This window comes from Alosa pseudoharengus, unplaced genomic scaffold, assembly GCF_046254945.1.
Source record: "Alosa pseudoharengus isolate Yale_2024_CS ecotype anadromous, Long Island Sound unplaced genomic scaffold, YU_APseudo_1.1 YU_APseudo_1.1_scf_2, whole genome shotgun sequence".
Classification (NCBI taxonomy): Eukaryota; Metazoa; Chordata; class Actinopteri; order Clupeiformes; family Clupeidae; genus Alosa; species Alosa pseudoharengus.
In genome coordinates, this window is record NW_027468663.1 from 58511038 (window position 1) to 58526733 (window position 15696).

At 43.0% G+C, this 15696-nt stretch overlaps 1 protein-coding gene across 2 annotated transcripts in view; it reads left to right on the top strand.

Annotated features, from left to right (window-relative positions):
• The window catches only part of LOC143134922 (tumor necrosis factor alpha-induced protein 2-like), a 177683-nt gene that overhangs the window by 80753 nt on the left and 81234 nt on the right, over positions 1-15696 (top strand). The gene's annotated exons all lie outside the window — the stretch shown is intronic.

A 15696-nucleotide genomic window follows, 5' to 3' on the forward strand; every position in this document is an offset into this window, starting at 1 on the left:
GAAAATTGCATATTTAGCCCCTCTGAAAATACAGTATATATTTTGTTAAATTGCAGAATTTCAGCACTTGAACAGGGACAGATAGCCCATGAAGGATTTTGCAAGGGATCTTTCACCACATTCTGAAACTACACCTCCCCTTTCCAATGACACCCCACTTGTGAAATTCTATGGTTGAAAATGCCCTCTTTTGCCCCTCTGAAAATACAGTATATATTTTGTGAAATTGCAGAATTTCAACACTTGAACAGGGACATATATCCCATGAAGGATTTTGCAAGGGATGTTCCACCACATTCTGAAACTACACTTCCTCCCCTTTCCAATGATACCCCACTTGTGGAATTCTATGGTGGAAAATTGCATATTTAGCCCCTCTGAAAATACAGTATATATTTTGTGAAATTGCAGAATTTCAACACTTGAACAGGGACAGATATCCCATGAAGGATTTTGCAAGGGATCTTTCACCACATTCTGAAACTACACCTCCTCCCCTTTCCAATGACACCCCACTTGTGAAATTCTATGGTTGAAAATGCCCTTTTTTGCCCCTCTGAAAATACAGTATATATTTTGTGAAATTGCAGAATTTCAGCACTTGAACAGGGACAGATAGCCCATGAAGGATTTTGCAAGGGATCTTTCACCACATTCTGAAACTACACCTCCTCCCCTTTCCAATGCCACCCCACTTGTGAAATTCTATGGTGGAAAATGGCCTCTTTTGCCCCTCTGAAAATACAGTATATATTTTGTGAAATTGCAGAATTTCAACACTTGAACAGGGACAGATAGCCCATGAAGGATTTTGCAAGGGATCTTTCACCACATTCTGAAACTACACTATCTCCCCTTTCCAATGACACCCCACTTGTGAAATTCTATGGTGGAAAATTGCATATTTAGCCCCTCTGAAAATACAGTATATATTTTGTTAAATTGCAGAATTTCAGCACTTGAACAGGGACAGATAGCCCATGAAGGATTTTGCAAGGGATCTTTCACCACATTCTGAAACTACACCTCCCCTTTCCAATGACACCCCACTTGTGAAATTCTATGGTTGAAAATGCCCTCTTTTGCCCCTCTGAAAATACAGTATATATTTTGTGAAATTGCAGAATTTCAACACTTGAACAGGGACATATATCCCATGAAGGATTTTGCAAGGGATGTTCCACCACATTCTGAAACTACACTTCCTCCCCTTTCCAATGATACCCCACTTGTGGAATTCTATGGTGGAAAATTGCATATTTAGCCCCTCTGAAAATACAGTATATATTTTGTGAAATTGCAGAATTTCAACACTTGAACAGGGACAGATATCCCATGAAGGATTTTGCAAGGGATCTTTCACCACATTCTGAAACTACACCTCCTCCCCTTTCCAATGACACCCCACTTGTGAAATTCTATGGTTGAAAATGCCCTTTTTTGCCCCTCTGAAAATACAGTATATATTTTGTGAAATTGCAGAATTTCAGCACTTGAACAGGGACAGATAGCCCATGAAGGATTTTGCAAGGGATCTTTCACCACATTCTGAAACTACACCTCCTCCCCTTTCCAATGCCACCCCACTTGTGAAATTCTATGGTGGAAAATGGCCTCTTTTGCCCCTCTGAAAATACAGTATATATTTTGTGAAATTGCAGAATTTCAACACTTGAACAGGGACAGATAGCCCATGAAGGATTTTGCAAGGGATCTTTCACCACATTCTGAAACTACACTATCTCCCCTTTCCAATGACACCCCACTTGTGAAATTCTATGGTGGAAAATTGCATATTTAGCCCCTCTGAAAATACAGTATATATTTTGTTAAATTGCAGAATTTCAGCACTTGAACAGGGACAGATAGCCCATGAAGGATTTTGCAAGGGATCTTTCACCACATTCTGAAACTACACCTCCCCTTTCCAATGACACCCCACTTGTGAAATTCTATGGTTGAAAATGCCCTCTTTTGCCCCTCTGAAAATACAGTATATATTTTGTGAAATTGCAGAATTTCAACACTTGAACAGGGACATATATCCCATGAAGGATTTTGCAAGGGATGTTCCACCACATTCTGAAACTACACTTCCTCCCCTTTCCAATGATACCCCACTTGTGGAATTCTATGGTGGAAAATTGCATATTTAGCCCCTCTGAAAATACAGTATATATTTTGTGAAATTGCAGAATTTCAACACTTGAACAGGGACAGATATCCCATGAAGGATTTTGCAAGGGATCTTTCACCACATTCTGAAACTACACCTCCTCCCCTTTCCAATGACACCCCACTTGTGAAATTCTATGGTTGAAAATGCCCTTTTTTGCCCCTCTGAAAATACAGTATATATTTTGTGAAATTGCAGAATTTCAGCACTTGAACAGGGACAGATAGCCCATGAAGGATTTTGCAAGGGATCTTTCACCACATTCTGAAACTACACCTCCTCCCCTTTCCAATGCCACCCCACTTGTGAAATTCTATGGTGGAAAATGGCCTCTTTTGCCCCTCTGAAAATACAGTATATATTTTGTGAAATTGCAGAATTTCAACACTTGAACAGGGACAGATAGCCCATGAAGGATTTTGCAAGGGATCTTTCACCACATTCTGAAACTACACTATCTCCCCTTTCCAATGACACCCCACTTGTGAAATTCTATGGTGGAAAATTGCATATTTAGCCCCTCTGAAAATACAGTATATACTTTGTTAAATTGCAGAATTTCAGCACTTGAACAGGGACAGATAGCCCATGAAGGATTTTGCAAGGGATCTTTCACCACATTCTGAAACTACACCTCCCCTTTCCAATGACACCCCACTTGTGAAATTCTATGGTTGAAAATGCCCTCTTTTGCCCCTCTGAAAATACAGTATATATTTTGTGAAATTGCAGAATTTCAACACTTGAACAGGGACATATATCCCATGAAGGATTTTGCAAGGGATGTTCCACCACATTATGAAACTACACTTCCTCCCCTTTCCAATGATACCCCACTTGTGGAATTCTATGGTGGAAAATTGCATATTTAGCCCCTCTGAAAATACAGTATATATTTTGTGAAATTGCAGAATTTCAACACTTGAACAGGGACAGATATCCCATGAAGGATTTTGCAAGGGATCTTTCACCACATTCTGAAACTACACCTCCTCCCCTTTCCAATGACACCCCACTTGTGAAATTCTATGGTTGAAAATGCCCTTTTTTGCCCCTCTGAAAATACAGTATATATTTTGTGAAATTGCAGAATTTCAACACTTGAACAGGGACAGATAGCCCATGAAGGATTTTGCAAGGGATCTTTCACCACATTCTGAAACTACACTATCTCCCCTTTCCAATGACACCCCACTTGTGAAATTCTATGGTGGAAAATTGCATATTTAGCCCCTCTGAAAATACAGTATATATTTTGTTAAATTGCAGAATTTCAGCACTTGAACAAGGACAGATAGCCCATGAAGGATTTTGCAAGGGATCTTTCACCACATTCTGAAACTACACCTCCCCTTTCCAATGACACCCCACTTGTGAAATTCTATGGTTGAAAATGCCCTCTTTTGCCCCTCTGAAAATACAGTATATATTTTGTGAAATTGCAGAATTTCAGCACTTGAACAGGGACAGATAGCCTATGAAGGATTTTGCAAGGGATGTTCCACCACATTCTGAAATGACACCCCACTTGTGAAATTATATGGTGGAAAATTGCATATTTAGCCCCTCTGAAAATATAATATGTATTTGTGAAATTGCAGAATTTCAGCACTTGAACAGGGATAGATAGCCCATGAAGGATTTTGCAAGGGATCTTTCACCACATTCTGAAACTACACCTCCTCCCCTTTCCAATGCCACCCCACTTGTGAAATTCTATGGTGGAAAATGGCCTCTTTTGCCCCTCTGAAAATACAGTATATATTTTGTGAAATTGCAGAATTTCAACACTTGAACAGGGACAGATAGCCCATGAAGGATTTTGCAAGGGATCTTTCACCACATTCTGAAACTACACTATCTCCCCTTTCCAATGACACCCCACTTGTGGAATTCTATGGTGGAAAATTGCATATTTAGCCCCTCTGAAAATACAGTATATATTTTGTGAAATTGCAGAATTTCAACACTTGAACAGGGACAGATATCCCATGAAGGATTTTGCAAGGGATCTTTCACCACATTCTGAAACTACACCTCCTCCCCTTTCCAATGACACCCCACTTGTGAAATTCTATGGTTGAAAATGCCCTTTTTTGCCCCTCTGAAAATACAGTATATATTTTGTGAAATTGCAGAATTTCAGCACTTGAACAGGGACAGATAGCCCATGAAGAATTTTGCAAGGGATCTTTCACCACATTCTGAAACTACACCTCCTCCCCTTTCCAATGCCACCCCACTTGTGAAATTCTATGGTGGAAAATGGCCTCTTTTGCCCCTCTGAAAATACAGTATATATTTTGTGAAATTGCAGAATTTCAACACTTGAACAGGGACAGATAGCCCATGAAGGATTTTGCAAGGGATCTTTCACCACATTCTGAAACTACACTATCTCCCCTTTCCAATGACACCCCACTTGTGAAATTCTATGGTGGAAAATTGCATATTTAGCCCCTCTGAAAATACAGTATATATTTTGTTAAATTACAGAATTTCAGCACTTGAACAGGGACAGATAGCCCATGAAGGATTTTGCAAGGGATGTTTCACCACATTCTGAAACTACACTATCTCCCCTTTCCAATGACACCCCACTTGTGAAATTCTATGGTGGAAAATGGGATATTTAGCCCCTCTGAAAATATAATATGTATTTGTGAAATTGCAGATTTCAACACTTGAACAGGGACAGATAGCCCATGAAGGATTTTGCAAGGGATGTTCCACCACATTCTGAAATGACACCCCACTTGTGAAATTCTATGGTGGAAAATTGCATATTTAGCCCCTCTGAAAATATAATATGTATTTGTGAAATTGCAGAATTTCAGCACTTGAACAGGGATAGATAGCCCATGAAGGATTTTGCAAGGGATCTTTCACCACATTCTGAAACTACACCTCCTCCCCTTTCCAATGCCACCCCACTTGTGAAATTCTATGGTGGAAAATGGCCTCTTTTGCCCCTCTGAAAATACAGTATATATTTTGTGAAATTGCAGAATTTCAACACTTGAACAGGGACAGATAGCCCATGAAGGATTTTGCAAGGGATCTTTCACCACATTCTGAAACTACACTATCTCCCCTTTCCAATGACACCCCACTTGTGAAATTCTATGGTGGAAAATTGCATATTTAGCCCCTCTGAAAATACAGTATATATTTTGTTAAATTGCAGAATTTCAACACTTGAACAGGGACAGATATCCCATGAAGGATTTTGCAAGGGATGTTTCACCACATTCTGAAACTACACTATCTCCCCTTTCCAATGACACCCCACTTGTGAAATTCTATGGTTGAAAATGCCCTTTTTTGCCCCTCTGAAAATACAGTATATATTTTGTGAAATTGCAGAATTTCAGCACTTGAACAGGGACAGATAGCCCATGAAGAATTTTGCAAGGGATCTTTCACCACATTCTGAAACTACACCTCCTCCCCTTTCCAATGCCACCCCACTTGTGAAATTCTATGGTGGAAAATGGCCTCTTTTGCCCCTCTGAAAATACAGTATATATTTTGTGAAATTGCAGAATTTCAACACTTGAACAGGGACAGATAGCCCATGAAGGATTTTGCAAGGGATCTTTCACCACATTCTGAAACTACACTATCTCCCCTTTCCAATGACACCCCACTTGTGAAATTCTATGGTGGAAAATTGCATATTTAGCCCCTCTGAAAATACAGTATATATTTTGTTAAATTACAGAATTTCAGCACTTGAACAGGGACAGATAGCCCATGAAGGATTTTGCAAGGGATGTTTCACCACATTCTGAAACTACACTATCTCCCCTTTCCAATGACACCCCACTTGTGAAATTCTATGGTGGAAAATGGGATATTTAGCCCCTCTGAAAATATAATATGTATTTGTGAAATTGCAGATTTCAACACTTGAACAGGGACAGATAGCCCATGAAGGATTTTGCAAGGGATGTTCCACCACATTCTGAAATGACACCCCACTTGTGAAATTCTATGGTGGAAAATTGCATATTTAGCCCCTCTGAAAATATAATATGTATTTGTGAAATTGCAGAATTTCAGCACTTGAACAGGGATAGATAGCCCATGAAGGATTTTGCAAGGGATCTTTCACCACATTCTGAAACTACACCTCCTCCCCTTTCCAATGCCACCCCACTTGTGAAATTCTATGGTGGAAAATGGCCTCTTTTGCCCCTCTGAAAATACAGTATATATTTTGTGAAATTGCAGAATTTCAACACTTGAACAGGGACAGATAGCCCATGAAGGATTTTGCAAGGGATCTTTCACCACATTCTGAAACTACACTATCTCCCCTTTCCAATGACACCCCACTTGTGAAATTCTATGGTGGAAAATTGCATATTTAGCCCCTCTGAAAATACAGTATATATTTTGTTAAATTGCAGAATTTCAACACTTGAACAGGGACAGATATCCCATGAAGGATTTTGCAAGGGATGTTTCACCACATTCTGAAACTACACTATCTCCCCTTTCCAATGACACCCCACTTGTGAAATTCTATGGTGGAAAATGGGATATTTAGCCCCACTGAAAATATAATATGTATTTGTGAAATTGCAGATTTCAACACTTGAACAGGGACAGATAGCCCATGAAGGATTTTGCAAGGGATCTTTCACCACATTCTGAAACTGCACTCTCTCCTCTTTCCAATGACACCCCACTTGTGAAATTCTATCCTGGAAATGTGACCTTTCCACCCCTTAGAACATATAATATGTATTTGTGAAATTGCAGAATTTCTGCACTTGAACAGCTACACACATCCCATAATGTCCTTTGCATCGGCTGTTTCAACACATTCCAAAACTACACTCGCTCTTCTTTCCAATGACAACCCCCCATGTGAAACCCCCATCGCATAAAATGGCTTTGTTTTCGATTAGAACTCCTATGGCCTATTTCTTTCATTGCAGTTTTTATACACTTAAATTTGTCCCTATTGGTCAAGACTGATTTGTTGCAAACAATTCCACCGTATATGAATAGTTGAGTGTGTCCTCTTCCAATGACTTCCTTCATGAGCAATTCCATGCAAGAAAATAGGCTTTTTTAATTTCAAAATCCTCAAGCTATTATTCTGATTGTGGCTTTCAACACTACATTTTCTCCCTTTCACTCAAGTCATTTGGCACATTTCGGTCATTTTGGGGGCCAAGCAGTGAAGCTGCGAAGTATCATTACTGTTTCTACCTTTTCTTATTGGGGGCCAGTAGCAAAGCCCAATTGTATATTTACGCTTTCCTATTATTCCGGACCAAGCAGTGTAGGCACCCATTGTGTTTGTACATTTTCCTATTATTGGGGGCTAAGCATCGAAGCTGCAAGGCACCCACTGTGTTTATATGTTTTCCCATCCTAAGAACACACAATAAATGTGGAGTCTTTTTACCACTGTGGGGGCGCTATAATCAAGGATGTAGGCTCATATATCAGCAATGCTTTCGCGTACCGAAACAAAACTTGGTATATGGACTTAGGACCCCATCCCGAGGACACACAATATATTTGGTGACCTTGGACCACTAGGAGGTACTAAAGTTACAGGAAATGAGCTCATATCTTGGCAATGCTTTCTCGTACCGAAACCAGACTTGGGTCATGCGACGGGCTACTTGTATTTCAGCTGATTAAATGCTACGGTTTGTGTATTTCTCTGTGTGGGAATATTGTGTCATTTAAGGATGCCTGATTTTGATGCGGAAGAGTTCATGGCTCAAGATGTTACTCGAGCACGTCTTGTTCGGCTCACAAAGCCTAATCTTCTCAATCTGGCAGCGTTTTGGGAAATAGAGGTTCCTGATAGTGCCAAGAAGATTGAGTTGGTTAATTTGTTGTTGCCATGTCTTGGCGTAGCGGATTTAGAAGCCGAAATGGCTAAACAAGAGCAAGTGAAGGAACGTGATTTAGTAAGAAAAGCGAAGGAATTGGAAATGCTCCAGTGTGATAAAGAGGCAGCAACAGAGTTGGCGAGGATTGAGCTGGAAAGAGAAAAAATAAAACAGCAAGACAATCAGCGGCAGCGGAGTCATGAATCCAGGTTTGATCTTAATAAATGCTTTGCGTTAATGCCGAGGTTCTACCCTGAGCAAGCAGATGTGTTTTTTGATGCTTTTGAGCGTGTAGCCACTGAAAGAGATTGGCCTAGAGAAGAGTGGGTCACTTTAGTTAGGAGGGAATTCACTGGCAAGGCCCAAGAGGCTTATATTGCGCTTAGTGCTGTCGAAGCAACCGAGTATGATGCTGTGAAAAAGGCTGTCTTGAGGGCTTTTGAGCTGGTACCAGAAGCCTATAGACAACAGTTTCGCACAGATAAGTTGAAGCCTAGACAAACCTATGGCGAACTAGCCCGCCAACAAGAGCTGCTGTTTGACAAATGGCTCCGTGCCAGTGAAGCATATACTTTTGACGACTTAAGGCAGCTAATGCTGTTAGAACAGTTTAAAGCTAGTGTTCCACGTCATCTTGAAGTGCACCTTAATGACCAACTGGTGCGGACTGTAGCAAAGGCGGCGGAACTAGCTGATAGCAGAGCCAAGTAAGCGCGCCAATGATGTTGGTTCCTTCAGAGGCCAGCCTAGGGCTGGACAGGTAAAAGGTTATCAGCGCTTTGATGACATTAAGTGCCATTTTTGCCATAAGTTCGGGCATATAAAAGCACGGTGCCCTGAGTTGCAGAGGAGGGGGCTGTCTGATAACAGGGACACCAAAACAGTTGGGTTGGTCCTACCGGCTGAAAAGCAGGGGTTGCCAGATGCTGATCCTCTCTTTAAGGGTTTTGTGTCAGAAGGCTTGGTGTCTGTGGCTGAGGGGGAGCCAGAGATGCCTGTAAGCGTCCTGAGGGACACAGGGGCAGCTCAGTCGCTTCTGCTCGCTGGGGTGCTAGATCTGCCAGAGGATACTTCCCTCGAGACTTCCATGTTAGTGGAAGGTGTAGGTGGGAAATATGGAGCGGTGCCGCTTCATAAGGTGTTCTTGAAGTCAAATTTGGTCACTGGCCTGGTCACGGTTGGAGTGATGCCTGCGTTGCCTGTTAAAGGGATCAGTCTCTTATTGGGGAATGATATAGCGGGGAGTCGAGTGGCTCCTGTAGTCTGTTCTGAGCCCTGTGATAGTCCTGAGCTTGAGACACTTGAGGCTCAGTTCCCTAACATTTTCCCCGCCTGTGCAGTAACCCGGTCTATGTTAAGCCAAGCAAAGAAGGTAGCTGAGGTCGTTGAGGCGCCCCCTTTGATGCCTGCTGGGGACGTGCCATTGAGCTGTGAGTTCAGCCCTGCTGCTCTCATAGATGCGCAGGAAAAAGATGGAGAGCTGTTGAGTCTCAGAGAGACTGCTGCAGACTTTGAGGAGAGTAGGATAATGGCAGAGGGTTATTTCCTCCAAAACGGGGTGCTCATGCGGAAGTGGAGGCCACCTGAGCGACCCGCTACTGAAGACTGGGCAGTGATTGAACAAGTAGTGCTCCCCCCTTGTTTCCGTGGCGAAGTGTTGCGTTTGGCTCATGAGGCTGTTATGTCTGGACACTTAGGAATCCGTAAGACGCATGCAAAGGTCTTGAAACATTTTTATTGGCCAGGACTACATAAAGATGTGGTGAAGTTTGTTCGGTCCTGTCACACGTGTCAGGTGGCTGGTAAGCCGAGTGAGAGAGTTCCTGCTGCCCCTCTCCACCCTCCACCTGTGGTGGCTGAGCCTTTCTCACGTATGCAGATTGATTGTGTGGGCCCATTGCCTAAGACTAAGAGGGGGAATGAGTATCTCCTCACCATCATGGACGTGACTACACGGTTTCCGGAGGCAGTGCCTCTACGTAATATTAAAACACGACCAGTCGTAAATGCATTGCTGCAATTTTTTTCACGTTTTGGTTTACCGAGTGAGGTTCAATCAGATCGTGGCTCAAACTTTACCTCGGGTGTCTTTCAACAAGCCATGTTGGAGCTGGGGATAGCTCAGATTGTGTCCTCAGCATACCATCCTCAGTCACAGGGGCCTATTGAACGCTGTCATCAGACCCTGAAGTCGATGATGTGGGCGTATTGTGTCCAGTTCCCTGGTGACTGGGATGATGCCATAGGTTTTCTTCTTTTTGCCCTGCGTGACTCTGTCAATGACTCCACCGGCTTTACTCCTTTCAAATTAGTTTATGGCCATGAGGTTCGTGGTCTATTGAAGTTTCATGGGCGTTTGCAGTAGGCGATCAGGTCCTAGTCCTCAAGCCCATGAGGGGAGGTGCTTTGAGTGCAGCATTTGTGGGTCCATATAGTGTTCTTAAGAAAGTCAGTGACCGTAACTATGTGATTAGTACTCCAGACAGCCGTCGGAAGACCAGGCTTTGTCACATCAATCTCTTGAAGCCATATCGTGGCCGTTCTGTTCCAGTTTTGTTGGCTTGTGCATCACACGAACCTGAGGGTGAGGGGGACATGCCAAGTGTGGAGCCTGTGTCTGCCCGTCTTTGTAATGTGGAAGCCCTGGCAAGGCTGGAGGAGAACCTTGTCCATTTGGCTCCTGAGGAAAGGAAAGATGTGTGTAAGCTGTTTAACAATTTTGTTCAGGTTTTTAGAGATCGTCCAGGTCTCACTAACTTGGTGTCTCATGATGTTGATGTTGGTGGGGCAGACCCCATAAAGCAACATCCTTATAGGCTGTCGCCTACCAAGCTATCCAGTGTGAGGGAAGAGTTGGCTTACATGCAAAGTATTGGTGCTGTGGAGCCGGGGCAAAGTGACTGGAGTTCTCCAGTCGTTTTGGTCCCAAAGCCTGATCAGTCCTTGCGATTGTGCATAGACTATCGTAAAGTCAACCAAGTCACGCGGACCGGTGCATTCCCAATTCCTCGCTTGGAGGATTGTATTGACCGTATAGGTCAAGCCAAGTTCGTTTCGAAACTGGATCTACTGAAAGGGTATTGGCAGGTTCCGTTGTCTGCCAGGGCTCGTGACATCTCAGCCTTTGTAACCCCTGAGGGTTTGTATGTGTGTAACGTGCTCCCTTTTGGAATGAAGAACGCTCCTGCCTCGTTCCAAAGGTTGATGGGGAGAGTGACCGCTGGCCTTAGTAATGTTGTGGTGTATATAGACGATGTGGTGGTACATAGTGAAACATGGCTTGACCATTTAGAGCATCTGCATCAGCTCTTGCTACGCTTGGAGGAGGCCGGGTTAGTAGCTAACCTCCCAAAGTGTGAGATTGGGAAAGGGCAAGTTACTTACCTGGGCCACCTGGTTGGAGGGGGGAAAGTGTTGCCTAGGGAGGCTAAAGTCAAAGTCATCCTTGATCTGCCTGTTCCGACGTTGCGGCGTGAGGTCATGCAGGTTCTGGGGGTGTGTGGGTTTTACCGTCGGTTTGTCCCTAATTTTGCCACCGTTGCAGAACCGCTGACGAACCTTCTGAGGAAGGGTGTGAAGTTTCTGTGGTCTATTGAGGCCGAGAGGGCGTTTAACCAGATCAAGGCCATTTTGGCTTGTGAACCCGTATTGGCAGCGCCGGATTTTGGGGCACTGTTTAAACTGGCAGTCGATGCATGTGATGTCGGCGTCGGAGCAGTGCTACTGCAAGCTGACGCAGCCGGGTTAGACAAGCCCGTGACATACTTTTCCAGGAAGCTAAATAAACATCAAAAGGCTTATTCAACTGTTGAGAAGGAGGCACTGGCTTTAGTGCTAGCCGTGCAGCATTTTGAAATATATCTGTCCAGTTCCAGTGGGGATGTGGTGGTCTACACAGACCATAATCCGCTTACCTTTCTGGCCAAATTCAAGACTGCAAACCAGAGAGTGTTCCGGTGGAGTCTGGTGCTCCAACCGTATAGCCTGGTAGTGAAACACGTGGCTGGCCGTTGCAATGTGGTGGCGGATGCACTGTCGAGGCTGCATCCAAGAGATGACACCTGAGTGTGTGGGGAATATCTGGTATAGGGTTTATTTTTGTTGGTTGCCTTTGACCGTTCAAACAGATCTGTCGGCATGGTATCAGTGATTTTTAGAGAAAATTTGAAATGGGAAAAAAAAAAACATAAAAAGTAAATTTCATAAAAAGTGTAAAATTAGAGAAGTTGAAGGGTGTAGCCTGCATGGTGGTGGTGTTTTTTTTTTCCTTTTGAGGGGGGGAAGGATGTTAGGAAATGGTCTAGTGCTGTAGAGTAGACACGACACAAAACACTTCCACATCCCATGTGCCAGGGGGCAGTGTGTTGGCATGCACCTGTTTTTTCTGTGAGAGAAGATAAGCAGATGCATGGGGGCTTGCTCGCTCTCTGACACAACACCAACGTCGACCGACGCGAGAGGACGCTTGTGGGGCTCCATCGCTGAAGCGCGTAGTTTAAATCCATACCGATTATCATCCAGTAGAGGCTGTTTTCACAGCTTCCGTGAACTAACCTACGACTGTTTGTGCTGGCCGCCATCGGGCTAAGACAGGGCCGGCCCCGACAGGTAAGCCTCACGCTGTTTTCTCCCTGGCTGCATACACCACTAGACTCATACATATACCATTTTTCACGTCAATACACTACACCTTAGTTTAGTCATCCCTAGACAGATACTTAGCTATTTAGGTTGAGTAGGGGCGTGTGAAGTTCCGGGTGCGGTAAGGACGGCTTTTGTAAGGTTTATAGAAGCTGTCTTTACAGTAACCTTGTGCTTTACTTTAATAAATTAATATATTTGGTTTGAACCTTGTCCGTGTCCCTCTTTATGTTTCGGTCTGGGAACGAGCTGGCCGTAACACTTACCATTGCCTATTGCAGTCCCCTTGTCTGGATTCCTGGCCCGTGCAGCCTAGCTACCCAGTCATGACATATGACAATTCCTAATCCCTATCGACAATACATGCCCTACATTGGACTATTTGAATTTCCTGACACTAAATAGGATTCATGCATACATCGTACTGGTTATGTAACCATTTTAACTCTTTGTAACATACCTCAGGTTGTTGTGTTCTATTCTGTACACCTAACTAACCTATTCATTTATTATGTATACAGTACAGACCTTACTGCCCTGTAACTGACCCTAGGAGTCTTGTATCCACTCAAGGTTTCTTCCTATATGTATCTCCAATTGTGGAGATACATATAGGTGTGAAAAGTGGCCTGAAGTGAATAAGTGGCCTGAATAGAATAAGTGTGCAAAGTTTGAGCATTTTACTATGTACATTTGTATGTGCTGCCATGGACTCCCATGGCACTAGAAAGAAGCATAATAACAAATCCTACTAGCCCTATAGGGTCCCTACTACGCAGCTTCAATGCTTGCCCCCCAATAAGACAAGGTAGAAACACTAATGGCCCCAAAAATGACAGAAATGTGGCAAATTACTTTTAAGTGATAGGGACCAAATGTAGTGCTGAAAATGTATAATCAGACAAATAGGCCAAAATAAATTTCCCATGACAAATGGGAAGTCTAGACCAAATCTAGTGCTGAAAATAATAAATTTCTCAAATACATTTTATTTTCAAGGGCCATTTTTAACGATAGAATTTCATATAGGGGGTGTCATTGGAAAGAGGAGAGGGTGTAGTTTCAGAATGTGGTGAAACATCCCTTGCAAAATCCTTCCTGAGATGAGTATGGCTGTTCAAGTGCTGAAAATCTGCAATTTCCACAAATATATACTGTATTTTCAGAGGGGCAAAATATGTAATTTTCCACCATAGAATTTCACAAGTGGGGTGTCATTGGAAAGAGGAGGAAGTGTAGTTTCAGAATGTGGTGAAAGATCCCTTGCAAAATCCTTCATGGGATATCTGTCCCTGTTCAAGTGCTGAAATTCTGCAATTTCACAAATACATATTATATTTTCAGAGGGGCTAAATATCCCATTTTCCACCATAAAATTTCACAAGTGGGGTGTCATTGGAAAGGGGAGGAGGTGTAGTTTCAGAATGTGGTGAAACATCCCTTGCAAAATCCTTCATGGGCTATCTGTCCCTGTTCAAGTGTTGAAATTCTGCAATTTCACAAAATATATACTGTATTTTCAGAGGGGCAAAATATGCAATTTTCCACCATAGAATTTCACAAGTGTGGTGTCATTGGAAAGGGGAGGAGGTGTAGTTTCAGAATGTGGTGAAACATCCCTTGCAAAATCCTTCATGGGCTATCTGTCCCTGTTCAAGTGTTGAAATTCTGCAATTTCACAAATACATATTATATTTTCAGAGGGGCTAAATATCCCATTTTCCACCATAGAATTTCACAAGTGGGGTGGCATTGGAAAGGGGAGAGAGTGTAGTTTTAGAATGTGTTGAAAAATCCGATGCAAAATGACATGTAGGCCGTAGGGAATACATTTACTGTAGAAAAACTTCAAAATCTGCTACCAACTACATACCCCCCCCAGTGTAAAATGAACAAAATGATTTAATAGAAATCATAACACAACATGTATCAAAAGATCCAGCACAGAAAATAAAGAAAAAACTACATAATCTGCCACCCTCTACATAACCCCCCCCCCCCCCCACCCCCCCTCTAACTTACCAAATTATTTAATAGAACACAAAAGGCAACATTTCTCAAAACATTCGGCAGTGGAGTCAACAGAAAAAAGACATACAGGCTTTTGAACGTCTGTGAACAATGCCTGTTCATCTGCAACAGGCACATGCCTGTGTTATCGCGGATTTGCGGTCAACACTGGCCCCTTGTGGACGAGGTAGAAAATTGCATTATTTAAGGTGGAACGGAAACTTAACTCCCCCGCGATCTTAAAGTGGTCTTCCCCCGCGGAAACGAAAGTGGTGCTAACTTCAGCCTCGTCATCCATATTTAGTTGGCGTTACGGACGTGACAGTTTTGCGTGGTAGGCCTATTGCCCCCGTATCGTTATATAAAGCTCTGTTCTCGCTGTCTAGCTTTCTCCTCTTTGAGCAATCGATGATTTGAAAATAACTTAGGCTACTTATCGTTAACTTAGATATCCATCTGATTGTTTCCCGTCCCGTCTCCTCTCCTCGCTCGTTTCAGGCTATCAGTCTCTTCTCCATAGTAGGCTACTTTATTCACTGACTCGACTTCACAGATTTCACTGGCTGAGTAGCAGCAAGCGAAATGATGGTTCCTGAAGCTCCTGAAGTAAATGCTGTTATCCTAACCAACGAAACATTTAGCGCAGCTTTAAAATCTTACGTGAAAATCTAAATTAGGCTATTATGGTCTGGGTCCTGATAGGATCACGTCACGGTCCGGACTCGGACCGCGGTCCGCCATTTGGTGATGGCTGCCCTACATGATAGCAAAATCAAAATGTGCAACTGGTCTATGAGCTCTCACGCTAAAATAAAAAGTGTGGAGAACCACATTAGAATGATTAGAATAGATACTGTAGCACCTCACTGCAAACCACGCACTGTGGCTTTGGGCAGTCTGTCTGCCGATCCACGTGAAGCCTAGGACTATACCTCATCATACTTTCGTTTTCTTCGTGCAGTCTTTTCTGTCTCGTTCTTTCTTTTATCCTCCTGCGCTCCACCT